Source organism: Passer domesticus, chromosome 7 (assembly GCF_036417665.1).
Source record: "Passer domesticus isolate bPasDom1 chromosome 7, bPasDom1.hap1, whole genome shotgun sequence".
Classification (NCBI taxonomy): Eukaryota; Metazoa; Chordata; class Aves; order Passeriformes; family Passeridae; genus Passer; species Passer domesticus.
The window spans coordinates 51,845,827-51,872,615 of NC_087480.1; the positions used below are offsets into that span (position 1 = coordinate 51,845,827).

Genomic DNA, 26,789 nt, shown 5'->3' on the forward strand with positions numbered 1-26,789 from the left:
CTGATCATGTAATTCTTGTGCAGCCTGTCTTTGGGACAATGCAGCTACAAATCTCACTATTATTTGTAGGCTTTTTGAAGCTGAAATGTATGGAGTGGGTAATATTCCTGTCTGTTTGTGAAGTATCTTCTTTTTACAGTCAGCTCCAGTCTCAGCTGGAGGTTTTGGTGATGTTTCTGTGCTACTAATCTTGTCCCTGTGGGCCAGTTGTTGAGCCTTCCTCTTTGAAAGTGTTATGGGTGAAACCAAAGGTGCTACTTGGGGTTAAGCAATAGAAGATAATTGTATAGTTACTGTGGGGCATCCCACCTCTCTGGATGTAGCAGATGGAAACGGATTTTTTTTTAATACTTGCTGGGGATATGTCTGGGTATATCTGATAGTGATCAGTTTTACTTGAATTACTACAATTATTTTGGCACATCAAGAGCATTATAAACAGTGGAAAGATTACAAAGCTTGTAGGAACTAAAACCTCAGCCTGTTATACCCTTATGAGAGCTGCCTTCGTGTCAAGACAAGTTTTATGCAGAGATTATGCACGAAATGTGAGCGAGGGTTTTGTAGAGCAGCTCGGTGGAGAGTCCCTGAGAAGGGAATCACATCCTGGTGCAGTTGGTTTGTGGTGGAAGTAGAGTAAAGCCACTGTGACAGTGGCTGTCTTCTACTTGATTTTACAGCAATAAATCCCCCATCACTGTCATAGGCAACTTCTATAATGAGAGTGACACGAAGATTTTGAAGATGAGAATTCTTTCACTCTTTTCCTTTATAAAGGAAACAGCATTAACAGAGGCTCAAGTGGCTCAGGATGCATGGTGACTGTGTAACGGCAGTGTGTAAAGAGGATTATACTTGCCACCAATAAAAAAGTGGTTTTTGAAGGGAAAATCCAATATTGCCAAACCAAAGATGCCTATAAAAGTAAAAAGGCACCTTTCAGAAAGAGGAAGCCATCATAAAACAAGGAAACTTGGAAAGGGCATGAATTCTTGGAAGTTGAATGTGAGGATGAAATAGGAAAGTCTGCTTCCAAGATTGAAGATCATCTTATTAATGGATGTAAGGAAAAACCACCATTGAAACCTTTTCCAGATAGATTGGCTTCCAGGTGTAAAAGGAGCATTTAATAAAGATAGGAAGGAAAATGTTGAAACTAAACTGTTTCTTTGCCTGTGAGAGGATTGTAGAATGATTGTATACCTTAGACCCTTTTTCTTAGAGAAGACTTCTCTGAGGAACTGTCTCAAATTGAAGTGTCAGTGGAATAGGATTTATAATTAATTCACGAAAGGAACTGTAACAAATCATCAGGACCAGATGGTATTAAATCAAGATTTCTAAAGCATTTGAATGTGAACTTGATGAGCCGCTGACTCTGGTGTGTAACCTATTACTTAAGTTGGCCTTGATGGTGAAGAATAGAAGATTACAAATGGGATTTTTTCCCTTTTTTGTCTTTTCTTTTTTCCTTCAGAGCTTGATGAGTACTGCAAGGAGATGCAGACAGTAAATGTACAGGGCATATTGATAGAAACTGTAATAAAGAATAGACTTAATGAGAACGTGGGGAAGAGTCAATATTAGCTCTCAGAAAGGAAAGTTGTTTGAAGGAGCCTGCAAGTATGTGGGTGTAGGCGAAGAAGCTGGCACGGCAGGCGTAGCTTTCCAGGAAGGTTACCAGAAGGTCCCTTGCTAAAATCACTTAACATTGCAGAACTTCCAGGTGGAGCCTCTGCTTGACCAGTCACCAGTGAGCTATAGGCTCTGTGCAGTTAAGACAAATATGGACAGAAAAGGTAAGAAAAAACATGATTCGTGATTTCTAGTAGTTTTCTGACAAGGAAGCTTGTCTCTGACTCCTGCACTGACACTGGAGTTCTGAGACAGGGGTTTGAATGTGCTTTAAAACTCAGAGCAGTCAGATGTTCAAGCAGAGAGAACTAAAGGAGGGTGGTTAGTGCCTGTTAGATCCTGTAATATGAAAAATCCATAACTGACAATTGTTAAAACTAATGCAGAGAGATTTCTTGGTGCTGCTACTATTTTTACAGTTCACTTGCTGTAGGCCACATTGAGAGCCGGGGGTTTAGCTGCTCTTTCAGATCTGGTGTGGCCCCCAGATGATTCTGGCTGGCTTATGCTGGCAACAACTTGGTTAACGCAGCAGCATTACAGGAGAGCACAGTGGGTTGTACTTCTTTGGCATGCAGATATATAAATACCTATTTTCTTCTCAGGGTTGGAAAAGAGAACATATGGGTTCCTCTTTGGGTATTGTAGTCTTAACTTCAGGTTCTACAGCGCTTGAGGTTATTTGAATAAAAATATTTAAAGGAAAGAATAGAAGCCTTTTAGAACATGTGAATCTTGAGCATTATGACAAGATAATGAACATCTAGATTGTTGAAATTATTCCTTTTTTTCTGCCACATTCATGAGGTTTAAAGTAAAATGTTCAGAGGCTGCAGAGAGGAGAGGAAACAAAGATGGCATGCTCAAGATTAGGAATTCACATTCTCATGCTTACCTATTTTCTTGGTGTGAAGAAGTGAAAATGGGTTTGAGCTGCCTGTCCAAAACCTGTTTGGATGTTCTGGCAATAGCTGTCTATTTAATGCTGTATTTTAGGCATTGCATGTCCTGACTTCCTTCCCTTGCTTCTCGTTATGGTTGAAATGTTGCTTTTGATAATCACTGTATTGGGCATAGAGCAGTTCCTTCAGATGCATGTGTTGTTCATATTGCACAGGAGGGGTGTTACACGTTGTTATTCCTGTACTGGTGTGCAGAAGAGGGACTGCAAATGCTGGAGTGTTTATTAACCATTCAGCAACACTTTCACTTGAGGTTTGTGATAGAATTTGCCAGCTCCTATAGGACCACTCTTACTTAGTATTTCTGGCAGCGTAGATTTGCTTTTGTTACAAGAAGAAGCTCACGGAAAGCAGGAATGTGTTTACAAAATGAAAAGTGTTTCATCATGGTGTCTGCAGCTTATAAAAGGCTTCAGGGACTGAATGTGTGCAAGGCTGTATAGGAAGCAGCCTTACCTGGAATGGTCTGTATCAACACAGGTTGTGGTGGGGCTTTCCCCCCTCATTTTCTGGATCCTGACTCCAACTTTATGCTGTTTACTGGGCTGGCTCAGCCTGGGATGGCTTCTGGATTTTAAAAAATGTTCAGGGAAATGTGTTGTTCAATAAATGGCAATTAATGTAGATTATTCATTTTTTTGTTTATATGCAGTGTAAGGGTTTCACTATCTTTGTACTGGAAATGCATCATTTTTGTGCAGAAGATAATGATATGCATCTTTTGCTCCTCTCAGGTTCAGATACAAAAGACTTAATAGCTCATTTTAAGGGGCTTGCTTTTCCTTTTCATCAGTGGAACTTCAATTAGGGTTATTTCTGAATAGGAGGAGAACTTGCACTAGTTAAAATAAGGAAAAGAGAAGTGGAAATAATTTTTATATACATCATATATTTGTATAGAGTGTGTTGACTGACATACTGTAGAATTAATAAGGAAATATTTACATAGTAATCATTTCTGGAATTTGCTTCAGGAAAGATTTAATTTTTTTCCCTCCTACCACAAGAGATGCCAACCCGATCAAAATATGACTATATGTTTACCAACAGTAACAGATCTGCAACACAGAATAATCTTAACCAGCTTTTATTTCAGTAGAATATAGGATTGCTTGTTTGAGGGATCAGAAGCTGTTGTTCTCACTTCTCCAGGCTGACATTTCCTGCTCACTAACGTGCCTTTTCCTTGGTGCTGTGCGAGGGGCACTGAAGAGGCTCGCTGGGGGCACCTGCCTGCTGTGGCTTTGGCCACTCCAGCAGGGCTTGCACACATTCAGGTGGCCATCTTCTCTCCCCTGCTCATGTGTGGCTGTACTAACTAGATTTTAGTCCTTTACAAATTCATTTTAATTCCGTAGGAGTTATGGAGGCCTGTAGAGGCTAAATAGCTCTTCTTTTACTACGGGGATGCTGTTAGGTTTATTATCTTATTTTCAGCAACAAAAAAAAAAGCGCAAAAAGCACTGAATTGTCAGGAGTCTACATGTGCTGAATATGCCATCCAGGCTGCCCTGGTGTTCCCAGCTGTTGACATGTGAGTTTTCTTGTGTGAGGGAGATATTTGGTTGCATTATCTGGGAGTTCTTACAGCACTCTGAGTGAGGCAATGCAACTGTAATGGTTACTCCTCAAATCAGTTATCTGTTGCAGCACTTGCCTCTGGCATTAGGTTGATCTAAGGGAAGTCTCTCCATTGGATTTGAAAATTTGTTTCTAAATTAAAAACAAAATAATTTAGCTATGAAGGAAAATGTGTCATTCCTTCTGCCCTCATCTTCATGTTATTGAAGTGCCTGTAGTGAAGCTCAGATTGAAAAATGATGTTGAGGTCAATGTCAGGATCTAGAATTTAACTGAAGAAAAACATTCTGGGAGAATTTATTGGGGAATTAAGAAATACTTCTGACCTTTCAGGTTTGCAGAAGGCACTGGGTAACACCACAGGTCTTATTTATTTTTGGCCTGCAAAGTAAAACAAATCTCTTGTTTTTCCTATCACCTTGCTCGGTCTCTTTTCACAAACATTCTTTTAAAATTGAACTGGTGTCTGAACAGCAGTTTCATTGATATTTTAGGAAGAGAAGAGGATACAGAGAGCTGTGTATTCACTTACCTGCTTCCTATATGATCTGGTTCCTTCACTAGGTGGCCTTCCCAGTACCAAGCGCCATTATTCTTTCACCGAGGTATGTGCTGAAGAAGCTTTTAAAGAGAAAAGCAATGCCAATGCCACATCAGAATTTTCCCTATTTCCTGCCCTTTTATCAGTATATGTCACATCTGGTCCACTGATTTTGCAGGCAATTGCATCAGAGCTTTCCTTGTCATTGGATCAAGTACCACTTTAAAAAATCTCTTTGATGGCTGTTTGTCCTGGGGAGATGGTATGGTCTGGTACACTGTTGCTTGCTGAATGGGTAAAGCGTTCACAATAAACAACAACAACAACAACAAAACCCAACAACAACAACAACAAAAAAAAACCCCCCCCACACAAAAAACCCCACCCAAACAAAAAAAAAAAAAAACAAACCAAAAAAACCCATAAGAATTTGAAAAAAGGTCCAATTTTTAGCCTAAATGTTTTCAAAGATCCTTCATCTGTAAGTTCTTGTTTTGAAGTAAGGTTTTGTGTATGTGAGTGACCAAGGCTGTGCTGAGCCACTTGTAAGCAGCAAAAATGCTTCTCTGGAGCTTTTCCCTGAACTGTGTAACTTAATTGTTCTCCATCTAATATGTCAGATTTTTACTTTGTTAATAATTTTATACATGAGTGTCCCAGAAATGCTTTTTGTTTTTTTTCTCAAGTGCATAGTTTTGTGTGTAGTATTTGGGTCTATTATTTATTTGTCCTTAAATTTACAGTATTGTTGGTGTGTGACAAATGTAGTTCTCTAGACTGACATTTAGCAAACTTGAGTAGTGTTTTCTTTTTGTCTTCAAGTTTTTATTTTTGTGTATATATATATATATTTATTTATGTATATAAAATTATAACATATGTGTGTCAGCATAAACCCCTGGGGAAAAAATCTATTTGTAACCACTACAAACTCTCTTTTCTTGTGAGTGAGTTTGACCTTTTAACTTTAGCCTCCTTCTTTATTTGTCTTACAATTCTTATATTGTTTTTTTTTTATTATTTTCTCCCACTAAATTGGTTATTTCCTACATAACATTGCAGGGTTGTTTTCTGATAGCTGGATAATTGAGACCTGCCACATTATGTTTAGAAAATACTGTGTTTTATTTGCAAAACATACTGGGAAAATGTGGCATGAATTATTGCTGGTTAACCCAAGATATGTCTTATCCTGTGGTTTTTTTTTTTTTTCTTTTCCTGTAGGTCTCTAATTATCTGTCTTTTGAAATGTTTTAAAACATTTCATTACTCCTGAGATCAAATCAGCCAACATTTAGATAACAAAATTAGTTTTTAGGTTTTTTTTAAACAGACATTTGCATTTGCTGTTCTGTAATCCTCTGGTACCAGTCTAGCTTGATATATTTGCTATCAGACCTGCAGTAATCACACCCCATGTGAGTGTTTGAAAGGCTTTTTCTGGGTCCCAGATGTGCAGTGCATTGAGGGTTGTAGAGCTGGGCTTACCTCTGGTTACAGTAATTCCCTGAGTGCCTTCAGCATTCTGCTTTCATCCCCCCTTCCTCATCGCAGCTGCAGTCACTGAAGGCTGATGTAAGCCATCCAGGTGGTTTAGGATAATTTATCCATGCACTGAGCAACACAGTTTGCTCATAGGGCTTGAGAATGAACCACGTTTAGTCCATCCCCTCAGTGCAAAAGAAACTGAAACTTGGGCAGTTGCCATTTTGTTCTTAGGCTGCTTATTCTGTGCCCACCATTGCTTTTCTCCATTTTTATTTCAGTTTCGTGCTTGTTCCCCCAGTCTTTGTGGAACAGCTCTATTTGCAGCAAGGTGTGGAACCCTTCTTTCAACAAGTTTTTCACTGGTGATTAGGATCAGCATTCCAGAGAACTTTTACAGCTTTGTTCTAGAGAAATGCCAAGTTTCCTCTTAATAGAAAAGTAACAAGTAAACCTGCCTTGCAAGCATGTACATGTGCATACGTGAGTACCTGTACAAAATCATGAGCGCAGCAGGAGCCTGAAATAAAAACACATTAGTCCAAATGTGCTGCAAAATTTATTTAGGGATAAAGAATGTTTATAGCCAACCTAGCATCCATTACTGTAGCCTGGCTGCTTTTTTAATCTGACTTACCTTTCCCATGGTTGTGCAGATGCTAAACTGGCAGGAGGACATTGACATCTTCAGAATATGAACTGTAGGCTTAATTAGTTGGCGGCACTGAGCTTACCTGACAGAGGAGCAGTTCTCAGGGTGTTTCTTGGTAAGTTAATGTACAGCACATTGAACCTTTGAAGCATGGCTCTACAGAAGGCCTCCAGTGAGAATACATTCCTAATTGCCAGCAGCACTGGTTAACAGGTTGTCTAAGCAATTTAATGGCCCAACTTTAGAATAGCTTTAATATATTCTTGTCACCCCATGTGAATAAATTGATATACTGATGAAGATAAAGCTGCCTCATTATTCAAATATTGATAGTAGTGGGTTTTTTTTTTCCCCTATTATCTTTCTTTCTATTTTTATATTCTTTTGAACTGCTATGCATATTCATGTTCATGGCCAATCAGGGGAATAAAGGACTGAAGAAGGTCTTTCTCCTTGTCCAAGGAAGTAAATATTTGGTAACTTGAGATAAGCAAGAAATAATATTTTATTTTTTTAAAGAAGGAAGTCTCCAGGATTTATTTTGAAACAAGGCATACCTTGCCAGCAGACTTTCAAGACAGTGGTGTAATCAGTAGTATTTGGCTGGGTGCCATATTATATATATTTTGCTCAGAACCCCAGATTCAGTGTATTACAGATGATATTTTTTGGAGGATGAGTATTCAGTAATAAAAAAATTCCAGAACAGAGATTTTATGCATAGTATTTTTAGTTGCAGTTTCTGGTGCTTGGTGGTTATTTAGTAAATAGTGGGGGTTTATCTCTCCACCTGTGATGTTGCAGTGTCAAGTTTTACTGTCACTGATGGTTTTCTTTTGGTGGTGACCTTACTCATCTTGGAGAGAGGTTTGGCACTGTGGTGTCAGCCCTGGACAAGGTTTGAGCTTGGATTTCTAGGATATGGTTCCCTCCATCCTCCACTGTAACATGTGACAAACACCATTACTAGTCCTTAAACAGCTGTCTTACCCTGGAAGAGCAAATAGCCACAGTGAAGTGTGCCTTCTGGGAAGATGAATGTGGTCATGCAAAACAACTTGAACTTGTGATTAGTTTTGCTTGTTTGTTTGTTACGTGCTTTGAGTGTTATGAGTTACATTGCTGAGTGTCTCATACTGCACTGGAGATATGAAATTGAGGGATTTTTACCTAATTTTTATTGAGGTAGTAGCCAAAATGGAAGATCTCTTCTCCCAGTGTTCTCTTAATGCAGAAGAATATCTCACTAGTCTTACAAAACTGTTGGTGGTGATAAGAAATGAGTCTTGCAAATAAAAATCTACAAATTTAATTTGGAGGTTTAAATCTGCAGAGGAGGAATGAGATGAGTGGGTAAGGGTGCTCACAGAAGTCTGTGGTTCCTTAGCTTGCTTTGGTAAAGAGGCAGGTGGCCTTTATGTAAGGCAGGGAGAAACCTTGGTGAATGCAGTTCTCGTTGAAAATGCATTCAAAGTGAGTGGCTATAATTCCCCCTTTCTAGACTAGCTGTATCCTCCCTGCCTTTAATGAAGGACCTTTGTGTTTTGGCAATATGGGAATGGCTAAACAAACCAAGAGGACTTGAAGGGTTTGTATGAGTTCTTGCTTCTTGATCACTTGCAACAATTCTTTTTCAGTTGTCTAGAAAATAGTAAGAAGGTAGATGGCTTATTATTCCTTTGCCACAAATTGTTAACGTTGAAGATTATATTACATTATGCTAGTTAGGGTTCATGTTTCAAAGCATGTAGCTGCTTCTCAGAACTATTTAAGTATTTACTCCTTAAAGGAGAGAGCTCCTGTGCTAGCTGCTATTTCTCTTTATTTGCTCCCTGCCTAGAGGGATTTTTCAGTAGTTAGAGAACTAACTAACTGTGTCTTTGACTTGAGGACTTCCCACTCTTGCCTTGATTGCTCATTGTATTTCTTTGTTGCATCTTGTCTATATTAGATCATAATATCTTCAAGACAGGAACTGTATGGTGGAAAATCCAGGATCATGGGGTATGATCTTGGTTTAGGATCTTCAGGCAATATTTAAATACAAATAACTAGGCTTGAAAGCTTTTAAACATGTGATCTAAACTGTTGCAGGGCAGCAGTTTACATTCTGCTTGAGCTTAGCAATATACAGTCAAGTTCAAACAAGTTGGAAACTGTCTATCCTGACTTACAGCTCTTGCTTTGTAATTTACCTGCTTTTCCAGTCTTAACCAAACTCTGTTATCAGCAAATGAAGCAAAAGCAGGTATGCTAATACAATATTTATTTGGGGATTTTAGTTACAGGAAAGCCAGAGAATTCCAATATTTCCAGTGGTAGTTTCTTCACTGTAGTACAGCTCTTCACAGTGGGATTTTTTTTAATATGCCGAATATGTAGTAGTTCACATTCAGATGCTGTAAAAGCAGTAGAGCTTTATTTAAAAAACTAATTTCTTCCTAAGGGTAGGCACTTAAAAATTGGACCACAACATTCAGTTTTATGCACATGTTAAAGCATAGTAAACAGCAGCACTATTGCATTCTGTTTCTCAGATGATCAGATAATGTAATTTTTAATAACTTGTCAACTACCAGTAGCAGACAGCTGTGTGCAATTTGTATAGGATCCTCAAAAGTCTTCATAGTGGAAAAATGTACAATAAAATATCTGTGCAACATGCAATGCATTATTTAACATCATAAAGTGCTGTAATGCTGCAAATTTACAGCTGTCTATAAGGCACATTAATAGGATGGTAAGTTACCTTCAGAATGAATTTTTCTGGCGTGGGAGCCTCTCTGTGCAGCCCCCTGTGCCTCTTTCCTGGGAGCAGAGCGGGTGCCAGGCTGAGCCTGCTACCAGCACCTGTGGAATCAAGGCACATTAGGATTTTTTACACTTCAATTAATTTCTGTGTCCACTGATCATGTGGTGATTATGAGGACAATGAAAAAAAAAATCTAAGTAGAATTTAACAACCTGCATTGGTGCAGCTGGTTGTCCTTACTCAAAAGTCCATTTTCTGTTGGTTGATAGGTTGTCTTATCGGGAATTAAATCTTTCAGCTGAGGAAGCCATCTAACTGGAAATGGAAGAGAAAGAGGGTTAAGGTTAACTGAACTGGTAAAAAAAAAAGGCATTAAAAGCATTCTGTTGGCTTTCCTATGGGAGGAGTTGGATCATCACTTGACTTGCGTGGGGAAACATTTGGTGCACTGAACGTTACTGAAGAAATTACTGTGTTTGACAAATTTGTATGTAGGGTAGGGTTCTGTAAAGTCATAAACAGGAGACCGATTAAGGGACATCTGAAGCAGTTTTTATGTGAAATTTAATTTAAAGTTCTGTGAAATGGACAGTGCTGCTGCAACACAATTTGTTCTTGCAGCACTGAGTGTGTCTCCTTATGGCCAGCCTGATTGGTTTAGAGACCAGTTGCTGAGTTTTAATACTGGGAGAGCAGGCAGGATTGTTATCAAATAAACCTGAAGTGAGGCAGTGAGTCATGCAGGTGCTTCCTGGCTGTGGTGGAGCTTCAGTCATACCTGGTGGCAAGTATGGGAGTGTTTTGGGGTGAGGGTTTGAGACAGAAGTCTCCTTTGCCTACTGGCCATTCATTCGAGGAGAAAGCTGAGCTATGGGTTTGCTGGTGGTTCTTTATTTTTTTTGGGGTTTTAGCTTGATGTGAAACTGAGAAAGAAGGGGCCTTTGCAGGGGGAAGTTTGTGATACCTGAAGGCAAGGCAGTCCTCTGGCCTTGGTGTGCCCTGTCAGGTGTACTTTGTTGGGTTAATACTTTGCAATTTTTGTCCACCCTGCTGGGGTTTTCAATACTTCTTTGTTTGTTTTTCTTTTTTAAATACTTTTTTCTTCTGAATGTTTGGGAATGGATGAAAGCAGGTTGGATTATAAGAGGTAGCCATAAAACAAAGGTAATAAGCATGTAATAGATTGAGGTTTAAGGGAGTGAGGAATTGTAACCCCCTTGGAAGCTTTTCAGATGATCATGTTGTTTTTCTGGCACATTTCAGCTGTCTATTCCAGGATTAAATTTCCAAATGACTGTATAAGCTATCTTCATGTCTTTTTTTAAAGGATGGAATTACATAATTAAAGATATCTTGACAGAATGTCACACCATGTTTATATATAATTTTCTAAATGTGATTCACCCAGGGTGTGAATACAGCTATAAAATTGGCCAGGTAGATAGCTGAATAGTTCAGCATGAATTTTTGTATTATCACAATTAAAAGGAAGCAAGTTTTGGGAAAACGTGGATTGTTAAGGCTTGATTTTGTTTTGAATGCCAGAGAAATCCAGTATGTTATTGAAAAAGAAGGAAGTAATAGGGCCCTGGGAGATCTTAAATGTGAATATTAGCAGGATGTTTCTGGGTGAAATCCTTCCAAAATGTGAGCTGTGTCTTGGTGTTACTCTGTAATTGCCCCTTTGTTGGCTATCTGGGAGAGATCACAGGGCTGAAATTATTACTTTGGCTTGCACAGAGGCTAGTTTGGGCTCTTTCATTGCTATGTTTGCTTTTTAATAAGTAATTCACTCTGGGAAATTACTTCTCCAGATCTCCGAAATTGGTGAGGGGAAGACTGAGAATTAGGTGAAACATATAAAGATGTGAAATTGAGGCTGAAACCTAATATCCAGAAAGGCTTTCTGTTAGCATAAAAGAAATGGAGTTAAAGCAAATATAACTTGAAAGCTGTGTTAAGGAGATGGGGGGGAAGGAGAATACTTTGTGAGGTTCAGGAGCACCACTTGGACCACTATGTTTGAGAACAAGAGTGCTGCTTGCCCCTCGGTTTTGTTCTGACTTTGAAGACAAGTAATTTCTAAGTAATGTTGAGTCTGCTGTAGCAGACTTCTAGGTTATTTCCAAAAAGTACAGGGCAATTTTGTGATGTGAAATTGTTCATTTACTACTCCTGTTGTTAAACTTTGCTTGTATTCAATAACTGAATCCATAAATGTGAATATAAGTAACCTTCCTAAAATGCTGCCTTGAATTTATTTTGAATTTGCATTTGCCTTTTTGATAAAATGGTGAGTTTGTTGAGAGATTCCTCATTGGTATAAGCTTATTAAAAAAAAATATATATATTTGTGAAGTACTACTCTGCTGTTTTGTAATTATTAATATTCTGAAGTAACATTCTAAAGCAGTAGCACGTTTTGAGAGTTGTCTTCCTTTATCTATATTGAATTTATACACTGTCATCCTGGTGGGGTAAGAGACAGAGATCCCATTTTCTTCCTTACGTGTGCGGTTCCAGCGTATCTATGCAGGATTTTAAAAAACCTTTTCTAGCAGTATCTGTAGTGCTGTTGGAGTTTGTTACCTAATGCAGTGCAAGGAGTTTACCTCAAAAGCAGCCTCTTGTTATCGTAGAAATTGGTTGCAGTGAAAAGGCATAAATATTGAGAAGATAACTTTCTGGCTGGATAGTGGGAGGAAGCCTTTTAAGCCTTTCTATTTACCTTCAGTGTTTTGAACTGCACTGTTCTGATAGTGGGAGTGAACACTGGTGGATAAAGAGGAGGCAGAGCTTGGCATTACCTGCTTGCAGGTGAACATAGACTGATCCCTGTGTGTATCATTTGGTTTCACCAAAGATTTGAGTGTACTTTTTCTACAAAAAGTAAAAAGCCAGGAGCCTGTGAATGAGTTAAGACTCATCCACAGGTATGCCAGTGGAAATTGCTGAAGAAAGAAGTGATGCTTTGCCAACTCCACTGGTTGAGTGAGGGCATGTGGGTGAGGCGACCTGGTGTGCAGTCTTGCTTGAGATTTGACAGGCCTTCTGTCAAAATATGTCGGTATCCATCTTTGTGGAATAAAAGCAGATGCTTTTGATTGCTTAAAGAGCAATAAAGTTGAACCATATACAGCTGGAGTGTCAGTCTGTCCCAGACCTTGTCTGTCCCCTGTTGCATCTGGGGTCTGGGAGTGTGCCCTCCTATGGGTGCAGGGGGGAAGGTGCTACCCCGGGCATTCAGTATTCGTTCTGATCAGCACTTCTTTGTGCAAACACAATACAAATATTAAGTTACTCTTTGTTTTATTTTGTTTGTTAAATATTTGCCTTCACAATGCAGACAAATTGCTGCTGGCACAGTTATTGTCTTCACAGGGTTACTCTGGGGGATGTATCTGACAGATCTCTATTGCGACACATGGAGGAAAATTCGGAGTGGTCTCCTCTTTCAGAAAATGCAAAAGCTTTTCACTTGATTTTGTTGTATTTAATTAAAATAAATACACCCAGAGGCTTGAGCAATTGCTGGCTGTTTAAAAAATAGAAATAGGAAGATTAAACAATTGAAAAAACATTATAATGCACAAATGTATTATACAAAATGTATAAACTTATGTTAATAGGATGATAAAAATTCAGGGGGAAAACTGGCTTGAATATTTAAAAGTGTATCTTTGGATCCATTGGCCTTTGGATCCCGTGCCCCCAGGAAGAAAAATTGGTTAAATATTTAAAAATATATCTTTAGATCTATTGCCCTTTAGGTCCTGTGCCCTCTTTCAGTATTATTTAATCTTTGTATTTGTATTTTAAAATATTTAGATAATTATTTTTTATATTGCCTTGTAGAAAATTGGGTTGCATTACACAGGTCCTAAGATTTTTTCTGTGTATGCATGTGATGAACTTGGGTTAAAGTTCTGCATGGTTTGTTACTGGTTTTGTTTACAGGTTTTATTGGATTAGGAGGTGATGGTTATTTTGTTACTTTCAAAGAAAACCTGTTCCTAAAGGACATGGTTCCTGTTCTTTTATTTAAAATTACAAGTTACATGAATCATCTGTCAGAAGTGAGAAGAAAGGTGAAAATCTAAAACTTTCTGAATGATTTGATGTCTTAAGCTGTCTGCAGGCAGAAGCAGAGTTGTGGCCTTCATGTGCCTTGGCCAGCAGTGCAGGTGATTTTGGCCTGCCCAGCTCGTGGTGCAAGATGCAGTGATCCTTGCTGGGGGATTTTCTCTTTTTTTACTGTAGATAAAGTGAATTTTGTTTCTGTGGCCCTCAGTTGTCTTCTGAAAGTAGATTGGTGAGTGCTGCTGAGATGGAAACGGGTGATGTTGGTGAGATGGTCCACAGGCCCAATGGCCTGTTTGCCAGACCTGCAGAGGACTCTCACCCAACTCTCCTGCTTCTGGAGAAGAGATCATAGGCATTTAGGAAACTTGAATGAAATACTGGAGGCTTTCTCAGTATAAAAATTGTCAGCAAAGATCAGAACATTTCACCCTTTGTGTCGCGCATTGAGATCTAAGTGGCACATCTACGTATTTCAACAAAATACACTGCCTCTCCTGCCTTCACATTTACTTTTAAGTTTCACTTACAGACAGATTGCCTTTTATGTCCTTTCTGTGCGCATTATGCCTGAAGGTTCCTTTGCAGAAAATAAATTTATAGCCACTAGCTGATAAAGGTCTTTCCACAGCGATCCTGCAGAAACATTTTCGGAGCCATCCTTCCCGTTGTGGTGGCATCGCTCAGCTCTCTCTCACTGGAGGTGACAGTCTACCTGCACTATTTAATGCTGTATCTTTCCATTGTGATTTTTCAGACCACATCAAAGAGAAACGGAAATTTGTAAATGAAGACCTCTTGGATAACTTGGTGCAAACTATTTTGCTGACTTGAGCTAGGCAGTCTCATAAAAATGCTTTTTTCAAGGAGGAGCTACAGGTTTATTTGGTTATGGGCAACCTTTGTATATGTGCTCAAATGCATACACGTGTGTGTGTGTGCATGTACAATATTTACTCTTCAAAACTGACATTCAAGCAAAGAACAAATCACTTGTGTTCATGGTGTGCTACTGTGATTCGATGCCAGTGAGTGCTGGAGCTTTTTAATGGTTTGCAGTGCCATTGTTTGCTCAAGTAAACCCATGTTTTGGTAACATTACTTTTAGGTTTTGCAAACTGTAATCAGTTTACATATGCAAGCTATTCAAGTTTTCAAAGTCTATCAAATGTACCATTTTACATGCTTCCTTCTTTTTGTGAATAGAGGTAGGCAAATGAAAAATAGCCTAGCAATCAGAAATTGTTCTGCACAAAAGGCTAGTAGTGAAAGTGGAGATGGAAAAATACTTTTAAATAGCAGGGGTAGTGTATGGTATGATTAAAAATAAAAAGCCAACTTTTTTGTCTAGAGTTCAGTTAAATTGAAAAAAGATCTTTATATATAATGAAACAAAACTGCTTTTGTCTCCTGTGTTGCAGCATTCTGAACAGAATTAAAAAAAAACCCTAAAAAACAAACCCACAACAACTGATTTGCTATAATTTGCTGAATTCTACATCTTGATATTTTGCAAGAACAAAATATTGTCTAACACTGAAGGAAGAACTCAGGCTACGCCTTTATTGTGTTAATGAGTTTAGGAAAAAGTACTTCAAGGTTTTGTTGAAGCTTATTCTGTAACAAGATGTATTGTGGTGACTTGAATATCTTAATAGCAAAATTTTCATCTCTTTAATAAGGAGGAAATGTAAAGAATATTATCAAAATAGTCTGTCTGACATGCAGAAAATGTTAAACTTTATCTCATTGCAACAAAAACAAACTCATTTATGGCCACACAAAAAAAATTATTATGTCCTGTGTTTGCCTGCTATAAATTTGATTTATTCCTCTAGTAATTACAGTCGCTGATTTTGTAAAAGTTGAAAACATTTCTTTTCTCCAAGCTTAACAAGACTTCTGCATTACCATTGCTACTGCATTGCAATACTTTGAACTTGCTTAGCAGACATGACAAAAGGTTTTAATTAAACTACTAGTGAGATAAAAAAATATCATTTGTCTGCATTAACTTTGTACATTTCTCATAATTCTTTAATTCTTGTAATAAAGGAAAAATACCATGACAGTGATAAGAAGTTGTCCTCACTCCTTTCTCTCCCTCATCAGTAGGAGATTGTGTTGGAGCTCTGGGATGTTTTGCTTAATCCCACTGCAGGCTCTGAAGTATCATTCAGATGTTCCTTGTCAGTGCAGGATGGTACTTAGAAGGTTTCAATTCACCAGCAGGAGCACAATCCCAGCATGGATAGGGATATGCTGAAATCTATTCAAGCACCCCAGCCTTCCCAGCTCCCAAGTAATTGTGAAATAACTCGCTCTTGAGTTTTATCCCATCTGAGTATTCTGAAATTAAAAGACTATCAGCTGCAAAGCCAATAGGATAGCTCAAGGACCTTCAGGAGTATTTCTGCCAAATATATGGTGATTTTGGTATGATGCTAAAAATAGAGAACACTGTCAGAGTTCATTAAATCTTTCCACTCCTTTTTTTTGCTACTTTGTAATAAATATCTCATTCTCTGAAACATGATTTAAATGGTGATGTAAATCAAGCAGAAACTTTGAAGTAAATTGGTTCCTTTGATCTTACTTTGTTACATTTCTCAAAGGGGAGGTTAATTATTAGTAGTTTGGTAATTATTAGATTGCCTTGATTTTTACTGCTAAGTACAGCTTTTGCAGTAAGGTAGCACCTTTTGTCAGCCTTCTAAGCATGTTATAATTGTCTGGCTATGCCAAATAAGCATCCAGGTACTTCATATTTTTGGTAGTAAAATAGTTGTTTAATATTGTGTGCTGAATATATAGTTGTATTGGTGTCAAAATTTGAATTTAGTTGAAATTCATGAAACAATATTGAATAGTTCACTAAGTTTTTCTTTAATTTCTTTGGTATATAGATCAAAAGCAACAGGGCATTTTTCTTTTTGAATTGGTAAGGGAGGGCTTTCAAGTTTTAAAATAGTTATTGTATTAATTCTAAATAGTGACTGGAAAGTAGTTTTGGTCCCAGAAAATTTTGTAAATGTTAGATTTCATCCTCTTGGTCTAAATGTTTAGATTGGAGAACAAAACCAAAACTTCATGCTATGTTATTTGTTAATTGATGTCTTCTTTTTAGGAAAACAAGTCTTTGAATTGAATTAACTGGATAAACTGAAATTAGGAAAAAAAGCAATTTCTGCATCAGTCAAAAGGTCAATCATTATTTAGAGTTGGTTTAGTGCCTTAATTTCCACTGTTTAACCTGCTGATGTGCCTTTCTTGAAGACATGGCAAACAGATGTAGTTTTTCTTTAACATATATTAAATTCAAATACTTTTGGTACATAAATTAATTTTAATTTTATGCTTATTTACAAATATATAAAATAAGTTGTAATGCTTTAGAAACAGAAACCTAATTTTTATTAAGTATGTTAGGACATTTTTAAAGTATATATTTAAAATAAGCATTTATTTTGCTTCTCAAGGAAAAATCCTTAACCATGTGAAAAGAGAAATCCATACATCTGAGAGTTTCTTTTATTCTGTATCACTTATGTAAGCATGTGGATAATCATAAGGATCAAAAGAAATTAGAATTTCTTGTATTTGTGTTTACAAGAAATAAGAACTCTGGCTATCCAAAGGTGGCCATCATTGCTGTTAATCATCCATCTGAACATGTAGTGGTGATGCAGCCACTATAAATAATGTGGGAATCCACGTTGTAGTGTTGGCATTTTGGTACATGATCCTATAGATGTGAAATTGTAAGGCAAAACAGATATGTGATGCATTTATTTTACTATTATCAGTATATTCAAATTTTGGTTCTTTATTCACACATATAAAATTGAAATACAGGCATTTCTGAGACAGAATTTTGGCTTATTTTACTAAGCATAAAACTAGAGTGTTTGTATTGTAAATAACTTTTTAAAGTATTCTTTATTTTAATACTTTCTGTTATAGGAGATCACTCATTGGGGATTATAATTTATGATAATTTTGGTTTGGGAGTGGGGAAAGCTGTTTATTAATTGAAAATATGCTTGTCTAGACTTCATGAGTGTATTCATCCACATTTAATGTGCATCTATACTAGATGCTCTGTAGTAATGAATGCGTGATAGAGTAAATGCGTTAATCTGTGTTCACTTTAGACACCTGTATTTCAAATTTAAGCTGCATCTCACCTTTGGTAGGGATTGGATGTTGCAGTGTAATTACTGTTGGAATTCCTGCTCCTGTCCGGGATTGCTGCTCTGAAAGGAAAACACCTCTGAAAAAAACAAAAAAAAACCCCAAAAGACTTTTGGTTTGTGTGGACTAATGCTGTTTCTGATTTTTGTTACCTTTTTAGAGGATGTGAAAGAAAAAAGCCTAGTATGTTACGTGAAGGTGTTAAAGATTGATTATAGATAGATTGGGGTTTACTGGTAGCAGATTTCTGGTTTGGACATTGCTTCTGGCTCTCCAGTGTTAATGCATTCTCTGTGTCCCCAAGCTTTGTGTCAAAAGCCTTGTGAGTGACAGATGAACATCAGCTCTTTGGTGCAATGGAGGACACACTTCTGGCAACGCTGATGTGAGCTGGTCTGATCCAGCGAGTTGTGATGGATTAAAACCAATCAGGAATCAAGCCATCCATTGTATTGTATTATTTTTCTAACATTTCTTAAAACACAAGGTTTTGGTTTTTTTTTTCATTACAGTGAGAATTTGCTATTCTGTGGAGTACACCACTGGGCAAGCAAAAGAAGCTGAGAGCCATTAATCCTCAAAAGAACAATCCTAGTCCTGACTTCATGCTGTTGGTGTCACTCTTAGGAATTTGTTTGTAATGTAGTTTTTCAGATCTCCTCATTTCTGCACCCCAGTGCTAGAGTTGTTCTGCTCTTTGGTGTTGACCAGATACCTGTGTTCTTTTCTCTTGTTCTAAAACCTTTTGAAGTACTCTAGAGTCCCTTAAGGTCAGTTCTGTGCAGGAGCCTGCTTGATGTGGAATTAAAACCTTGCAAAAGAGGAGGTGGAGAATCACTGACAAGTGCTTGGAGTGTGCTCGTTTCTAGCCCATCCTGGACAAAGTGGCAGTAACCACATTCCTTTCTTTTTCTCTTTTCCAAGCTGGCTGGGAATCAGTACAGGTTTTTCTGGGACAACAGTATAACTGTGGCTTACACAATGTAGAGAGCTGAGGTTTTGAGATCTTGTGTGTGGCATGAAATACTCCTTCTGGTTTATCCTTGGCAGATTCCAAGGTTCAGGTGACTGTTTGGGGAATGGATACTTTGGATGAAAAGAGATCAGTCCTCTCCAGTACCAGTTATTCTATATGCAAGAAAAGATACAGTAAGCTGATGTATAATAGTGAATTTCTTAAAAAAGTAATTCTAATCCTAATTACTAATAATTAGCTACTCATAATTCTTGAAACATGTGTCTTTATCCCTTTGATTACTTAGTAGCTAATAATAACTTGTATGCAGTGATCTGTATTTCCTCATTTCATAAGCCTCTGTTATGTTCTTCAAGATTCCATTAATATTATACGTTTGTCTAAAAGCTCAATACTCTGAGGAGGGGAGAGGAGGTACAACATGGGAAACTATATCAGAAAGGAGGTACCTATTTTCCTGATTATTTTAGCACTGTGATGAAGCGGGCAAGTGTAGGACTCTTTGGAGGAGTGAGAAAAGGTGTGAAATGAGATTTCTAGTGAAAATTAGTCTCTTCCAGCGTAATTGTTCATCTTGTTCCAAGCTAGAGCCTTGTTTTGCTTTGCATTCTCTCTTTTGAGAGAACAGTCAAGGAGCAGTATAGAGTCATATAACAACTTAAAAGATTCTAGGAAACTAGAAAGTGAACATGGCCTACCTGTGCATGATGCTGAGAGTCCAATCTGGTCACTTCAGTAAACATTGACAACAACTATTGCGGTTTAGTCACGGAGAGTGTTGCTCTGCAGTGTTACATGTACAGGAATAACATGTGCAGGAGTAGGGAGAAAACACACTTACCTTCCATCAGCTCCCTGAAGAGCTCCAGCCACTTGTTGTTCCATCAGGCTCGTGTGTGTATTGGTCTACCAGCCTGGCAGTGTCAGTACTGCTGAGATGGAGGAGGGTCTTTAATCTGGTACATCTCTGAGCAGGATGACGTAGGTGCTGCCCTTTGGTACTAGCAAGATCTGTGGGCTGAGTATTGATGTGCACCTCTACCCAAGTCATGCAGATCCGTGATTGTTCCCACTCCTTTGACGCTATCGGAAACGGGGGTGAGATGCACAGCGGTGCTTGGATAAAATACTAGTGTGCCAGTGGGGTGTATCTGAAAAAATTTAGCCCCCTCTCTTTCCAGCAGTATAGACAAGATAAGTGTTTGACTCCACATGGGTTTTGCTGATCAATATAGGAAGCACTGTAGAATTACCTTGTTACAGTAAACATGTAGCACGTTAAACATAGGCAGGGACCTTGTGGGCATCTAAAGTAAAATTTCTGGTCAAACCTTGAGTTGTCCAGGGCGGAGCATGAATTTTCCCCCTTGCCACAGGATCCTCAAAGAAATTAGAGCACATAAACAATGTTCCTAGATTTTGTACAAGTGGGAGTAGTGGTGTCATTTCTCCCTGGAAATTCTTGTAACTTATTCATCAAACTTAGTCATACCTGGCACTTGTAGGCAAGAGAGATTGTTCAGAATCTCTCAAGAAATGTTTTGCCTTATGTTGAGAGGTTTGTTTGCTTTGTGCCCAGAACTCTCCTGTTTCCAGGTTTGACCTGCTCCAAGAACCTACTATCAAAATAACTGATAATGTTTTAAAAGACAAAACCAAGAAGCCAAATGTTTATCAGCTCCCCCCCTCTTTTTTCCCCCCTCAGAAAAAGGCAAAATATATGCCTTTGGGTAGGTGAAGACATGCATATATTTCAGTAGTCCAGCTTGGCTGAAGAAACCTGGGCTATTGATGATTTTTTGTATGGTGCCAAGGGCTCATCTGCCTTCCATCTCAAAGGGATCTGGAACTGAAAAGGTCATCAGAATGCTGATACTCATTGCATCTTTCTGGTTATCCTGGGTCTTAGTTAAGCCAAACATGAAATGTCGTCTGCTTCAGCTCCAGAAGTACTCATGTGATTCACTATAGAAAAGAGCCCTGTAAGTATTTGCCCAGTGATGCCAGAAGAAATGACGTTTGTGAAGTAGTGTATTATTTCTAACTTCCTTGGTGTGTAAGGATGCTGTGTTGGATGGCTTAGAAACTCCAAGCCTGTTAGTGGACATTCTTACTGTAGTAGGCAGGAGCAGGGTTTCTTCTCAGCCACATGCCTGGGATTTCTTGAGTGCAGCCATTTGAGCCCTTCTGAAGCACATGAGACTCCTCTACACAATCATGGCTTGGTTTGCCAAGGTCTAACTAGCCCTTCATGTGAATCATGCTTTGTGTTGTCTTTTGTGTTTTGTAGAGATTGAAGCAATTGCTGAGCTGAGAGCTCCCTTGTGACACAGAATTGGATTTTTCATAGAGAGAAACTGGCACTTGAAATTATAAAATATGGATTTTATTTTTATTTTAATTGTTCTGTCCTTGTGCCCAGCTCTGTTTTGCACTTTAGGGGAACCATGATATTCTTTAGATATCTGCAGAGTTCTTGAATAAATTAATGTAGAATTTGGAAAACAAACTGGCTTTGTTTATTATCAAAGCAGAAGATGCCTCAGCACTAACTCTGTCTGCATAGCTAAGACCAGTATAGCTCAGATGTGTTCAAATCAAATGCTTCTTCATCTTCTTAAATAAGTTTTCTCACTGATTTGCAGAATATCAGCTTGATTCTTTATTATACAATATACAGCTTCTGTGAACTAGATAGTCACCAAAGGTAACATTAGACACTGAGCAAATAATTGTTTCCTGTCACACTGCATTAGTAACTGGGAAGAAAGTGTTTCCTAATTTGTATTTGTGCGGAACTAAATATAACTCTAGTGAAGCTTAACTTCAGCTCCAGCCATTCAAGTCCCTAAGAAATTGAGTACCGTGTTTGTCAGTCACTGGAAAAATGACTCTCCGTGTCTGCGTATGCTCCTTGCCCTCCCACTTTCCACTTTTATAATCTTAGAGACTTGAATGTGAGGCTGTCCAAACTCTGAGAAAATCCTGATAGTCCTGGGTTATTGCTGTCTGCAGAAACTATGGCAGAAATTTTTTCTATTAGGAGTTTGAGGATATCAAGCCCTGACTGCATTCCCCATTCCATATTTAGCAAGGACAAGGTTAAATTGTCCCACAGTTATGTTTTCCAGCAAAAACTGCTCTGACTTTTCATTTCAAATCTGAAATTTATTAGCTCTTCTACTCTAGTTGTTCTGTAGAGCTGATAGCCTGATGCACAAGATCTTAAAAAACACCGCTTCAGAAGTATTTTGATTGGGATGTACCAGTGAAATCATGCTGGTAAGAAAAATCTGATGTTACAGGGAAGTGTATTGAATAGATTGTATCTCAGCCCTGGAAAATGTACAGGTTTGTGTCTGTGCTTTGGTATTGAGTCTGGCAGCTGTGGGATAACAACCTTCCTGCTACATTTGCACTGAGAAGGCAGCGCTGGATCCTGAGGTACTGGAAATGCCAAATGGTGCATTTCAGAGCTTGAGTCTTTCAGCTGGAATCCGTGAGGAGAATGCTTCAGGTTCATCTCTTCCAGTGAGGCTAAGTGTGAGCCCCAGGCTCAAAATAGTTCCGTTCTTTTTTTGTATTAATTTAATTTCATCAAGATAAGCTCATCCTCCCTGACTGTCTCTCAGCTGGACGCTGAGCAGGAGTGTTTTTGAAAGGTCTGAGGGATCTTCCATCCAGAGTTTGTAGAAAACAAGACAGTATTTCATGATTCAACTGTGTCACTTCAACTTTAAGTGTACTACTTACTTGTGCATTTTATCCATGCTCTGCCCAGTTCCATCAGTGCTTTGCCCAACTTCTCTTGTTATCCGTGATGCACATAATTAAGAGGAGGTTGTTGCTGGTGGGGAGGAAGAGGAATCCCTTATTGGCTGTCTGTCTGCACCTGTGCCTCTTACTACAGAGAGATCCTTTGAAGAAGTGATCTAAAGAAACCCAAAGAAAATTGCCAAGGTTTGTAACAGCTTTCCTCCTGGCAGTCTGCAGTTTATTTATACTGTAGGATGTGACAGGCAATTCCTGGTGCCTCAGCTCTGTCTGAAATGTGAGTGATCGCTGGAAATGCGGGTGGTTGCATTAGCAGCTTTCTTCCCTCCATTGGGGAGAAGTTTTGAGATTGAGCTCTCTCCTCACTGAGATCTTTGAAGTTTGGATCTTTAAAATCATTCTCCATGCCAAAGACCTACTAGTGCAGTTGTCATCCTTCCCGTCTAAGGAGGACTGGACCAGCCTCTCGTCAGAGGCCATTAAAGCTGCTCGTTTCATCCTCCAGAGAGGTCAGCAGAGAAAGACATAAGTAAGTAATTATTCCCTTCCTCTCCTCCCAGTAGCTGAGTGAGCTCTGGAAGTTGAAACATCATTAAATCCCTGAGCAGTGTGGACAGTCTGCAAGCCAGCCATGGAGCCCATGTCACATGGCAGAGGGAGGGCTGAGTAACAGGTGGTATTTAGAAACTAATTAATATTTGTGAATAACAATGTGCTGTTAGTAAGAAAACAATTCTGTCTGCTTGTGAATATTTATGATGATGACTTTCAGCACTGCTTGGATCATGCAATGCTTTTCCAGCTGCTGCACCTCCTCTTGTGTCACAACATTTCACACCAGGGTGAAAAATACTCTCCTCTGTGTGGATCTGTCCCACAGGGCAGCAGCTGGCTGAGCAGCACTGTGGAGTACACACTCGTAAAAGAATATTCTCACCAGTTCAGTATTAGTGGAGCACTAGATCCCAAACACTTGAAGCATTCTTTGCTGGTGGAGTAAGCCATATAAATTAGCTTGAGAATTCATCCCATTAAGAGCCAAACCATGCACAGAGGTAGTGCTATGTTGGAAGAGAAAGCAGGTGTTAAAGGTTGTTCTTCCTTTTAATGTTGTGTGTGAGTGTTTTACAGTAGATCAGACTTGCCTAATATAATCTTCGTAATGCTTTCATTTAAAAAGCTCCCTGTGGTTTGTATTTGTTGAACTGAAAAAGCAGAATCTACTTTGTAGCTTGGTGGGGCGGGGTGTTCTATTGAACATGTGTTCAGACTGTCATTTGGGAAAGATAATAGGTTTTTAACCTCTGTCACTGTTAGACTGAGGTATTTGTGGAGCTCTATTGAAGCTGTGCCTAGGCAGGTAACCTTGTGATGCAGGCTTTTCACAATTTGCCATTTTCTTGTGATAAGTTGTGGCTTTTCTTGGCCCCTTGCAGTGCCTCTTGCAGCGTCAGCCAGCATGGGAGCTTACCAAGAGATGAGGAATTCCTTGCTGCTGTTGATGCTGCAAAGAAAGCTCATTGCTGGTGTTGTCTGTTCAGTAAACACTGTCTCAGATTGAAAACTCTGCCTTGAAGAGTTCCAGAAAATATTCCTGGCTTGGCACATGGAAACTGGCAAAACCCATGGAGGTGTAGTGCTCATGTTTTCAGCAGCAGGGGTGTCCAGGTGCAGCTAGAGGTGCTGGGCTCTTGTTCAGGGTGCTGCAGGGGATGTGCAGCGTGGCACTTACTCTTGGCAGCTCCCCACTGCTCCTGATGGCCTTGAGTTTAACTTGTGGGAGTGGAGAAGCTGTATGTACTTCAGTGTGCTAAAATCCTGTTGGTATGGTCTCTCTTTCGTCACTCAAGGCCTCCAGCAGCCTCAATTAGCAGTTGCAGCCTGCAGTGTGCTGCATGCTGGAGGTTCTCTCCAGTGAACTGCCATTACCACTTTTTGTTGCTGCTGATTAATTTTTTTGTTCATGTTTAATCCTCAGCATCAAGTATCTAATGTTTATATGCCCCTTCCCTGTATAAGCAGAACATCTCCTTTATAAAGGAATCAGTTTGGATTTCAGTTAAGACATCCAAAACTGAATCAGTGTAAAATTTTAAATATATCTGTCAGATGTATTTTCTAACATCATAAAATTCTTTTCTTTGCTCCATATTAATATTTTCAATGTAGAAGAGTCTGTTTATTTATTTATTTATTTATTTTGTTTTGGTTTGGTTGTTTGTTTTTTTTAAGTGACGTGTTTCCACTTCCTGATCTAGCAGTAGTGTCACTGTGGTGTAGCTGAGAGTGGTTGAACTGCCCCTGTTACACAGGTGCAAAAAGCTACTTAAGCTTTTGGGAGAAAGAAGTTTCTAGTGAAATCCATGAATGTGTACCATGAATGACTGCAACTGTGTGTTAGGACTATAGCAAATTCTATAGGGTTTCCAAGGAGTACATTTAGAAGAATGCATAAAAAGCAGTATAACAATTAGCAGCAGAGACTGATATATTTAAATTAAGTCATTAATTTAAAGTGTTGGCTTACAGAAATTTCAAGCGTTTTTATGCATTTAATAAAGGGTTGCTTTTTAAGTAGCTTAAGTATCCTTCTCTGCATGCAATGTGTCCTGGGAATTAACAAGCCACTTACTGCTGGATGGGTTCCACTCAGATGCAACTACCATTTCTGCAGCAAAGACTGAGAAAGACAGTGGAAAGAGCCAGTACTGAAATGGTCATCCTATTAGTCTGGGGGAACGAGAAAACAAATCTGTATAATCTCTGTTCTGTTCATTTAGTATGCTGATCTGTGCCACGGGCATCAAGATGTATGTGTGTTTGCCTAAAAGAGGGCTTTCTTCAAATTTCAGGGAGCCTGGCAGGAGGTGCCAGGGTGCTTGTCTAAAATTCTCTCCTGAACTGAAGGTGGAAGTTGGTGATCTGGTGCTGGGGTATAAAATCCTTTCACCCTGTGTGAAAGGAGGAAAAACTCATGACATGTTCTAGGTAAAGGCGCTTGCAGAGATAGAAGAAAGAAGGACGGTGTGGTCAAAGTTATGGAAAACATACTGAGGAGCATTGTGCATAGATATTGGCAGGGTAAGACCTCCGGGTTTAGAACAGGAGCACGCTCAGAATAATTACAGTGAAGGCTGCCAGTGTGTGCCAGAAGTAAATATAGTAGTGTAAGCACTGCTACAGAGTCATTGAAGTCAATGCTGCATAACATAAATTGCATAATATATTTATTTGTGAAGGTTATTAGAGCACAGTTTTAAATGGATCCGAGTCCTTGGTAAGGTGAGTGTATTCTGGTTCCCTGGGCTGAGATTTCCAATACATCCCAGTGTGATCTGTGGGCAAGCTGCCAGCAAGAGGGGGGAGGTTGCTGTTCCCCTCCTGCCAGCTCCAGTGCATGTCCGAGCAGCTCCTGAGCTGGTTCCACACAAAGTGCCAGGAGGAAAGGAACTGCCCTCTCCCCTCAGAAATGGAAAAAACTTGGGGGGATTTTTGTTGTCCTGGTCATCTGAGTTGTTGAGGGGATGAGAGAGGATCTCCAAGGGGTTGTGTGTATGCAGGGGTAGGTGGAGGTATCTCTGAGCACAGGGGCCACTGGGCAGGCAGGCTGTTCAAGCCTCCTGTCCCACCTCAGAACTGCAGCTAACCCTCTCCCACCAAGGCTGTGGTGATCAGTGCATGATGCAGCAACCCTCAGACACCCAGATTTCAGGGCACTGTCACACTCTCCGTAAGAGGGCTGAAGCTGTTTACAAAATGCGTACTTTGTAAATGATAAAGACTAAATAATGTATTCTGTGCATTTGCATAATTTTGAATCACTTATCCTTCTGAGGGCTGTAGTCATTTGGCTCATGTTAAAGGATGCTTAGCGCTGGAGTTGAGCTCAAGCCATCAGCTGTGGGTTGAGTTGACACTGAAGATAGGAGGTATGTTTTTGGGGAGACCATGCATGATCCCTGTGATGTCCCTGGCAGCACAGAGCAGTGCCCTGACTGCTCAGAGGTGAGACAGGTAGGAGGCATGGTCAGTGCTGTGAAAGGTCAGGGTGTCTTTCAAAAAGAGTTTGAGACCCAGAGGAGTCCAAGTGGGACATACCTCCATGGTGATGGTGTGCTGGGTCATAACCTTAGAAGGCATTAGGAGAGAAGCTTCTA

The 26,789-nt window shown here is 39.2% G+C and overlaps 1 protein-coding gene and 1 long non-coding RNA gene across 18 annotated transcripts in view; one reads left to right on the forward strand and one right to left on the reverse strand.

Moving 5' to 3' along the window:
• PTPRF (protein tyrosine phosphatase receptor type F) overlaps nucleotides 1-26,789 on the forward strand; it is a 375,635-nt gene that overhangs the window by 62,218 nt on the left and 286,628 nt on the right. The gene's annotated exons all lie outside the window — the stretch shown is intronic.
• On the reverse strand, nucleotides 9,647-14,384 carry LOC135304150 (uncharacterized). Of its 2 annotated transcripts, none has more exons than XR_010365595.1 (3): nucleotides 14,219-14,384; nucleotides 9,821-9,923; nucleotides 9,647-9,706 (listed from the first exon to the last, which is right to left on the reverse strand). It is a non-coding gene; the product is annotated as an uncharacterized LOC135304150 (long non-coding RNA). The 2 variants fall into 2 exon arrangements; XR_010365596.1 differs by having other exon boundaries at nucleotides 9,650-9,706; nucleotides 9,849-9,923.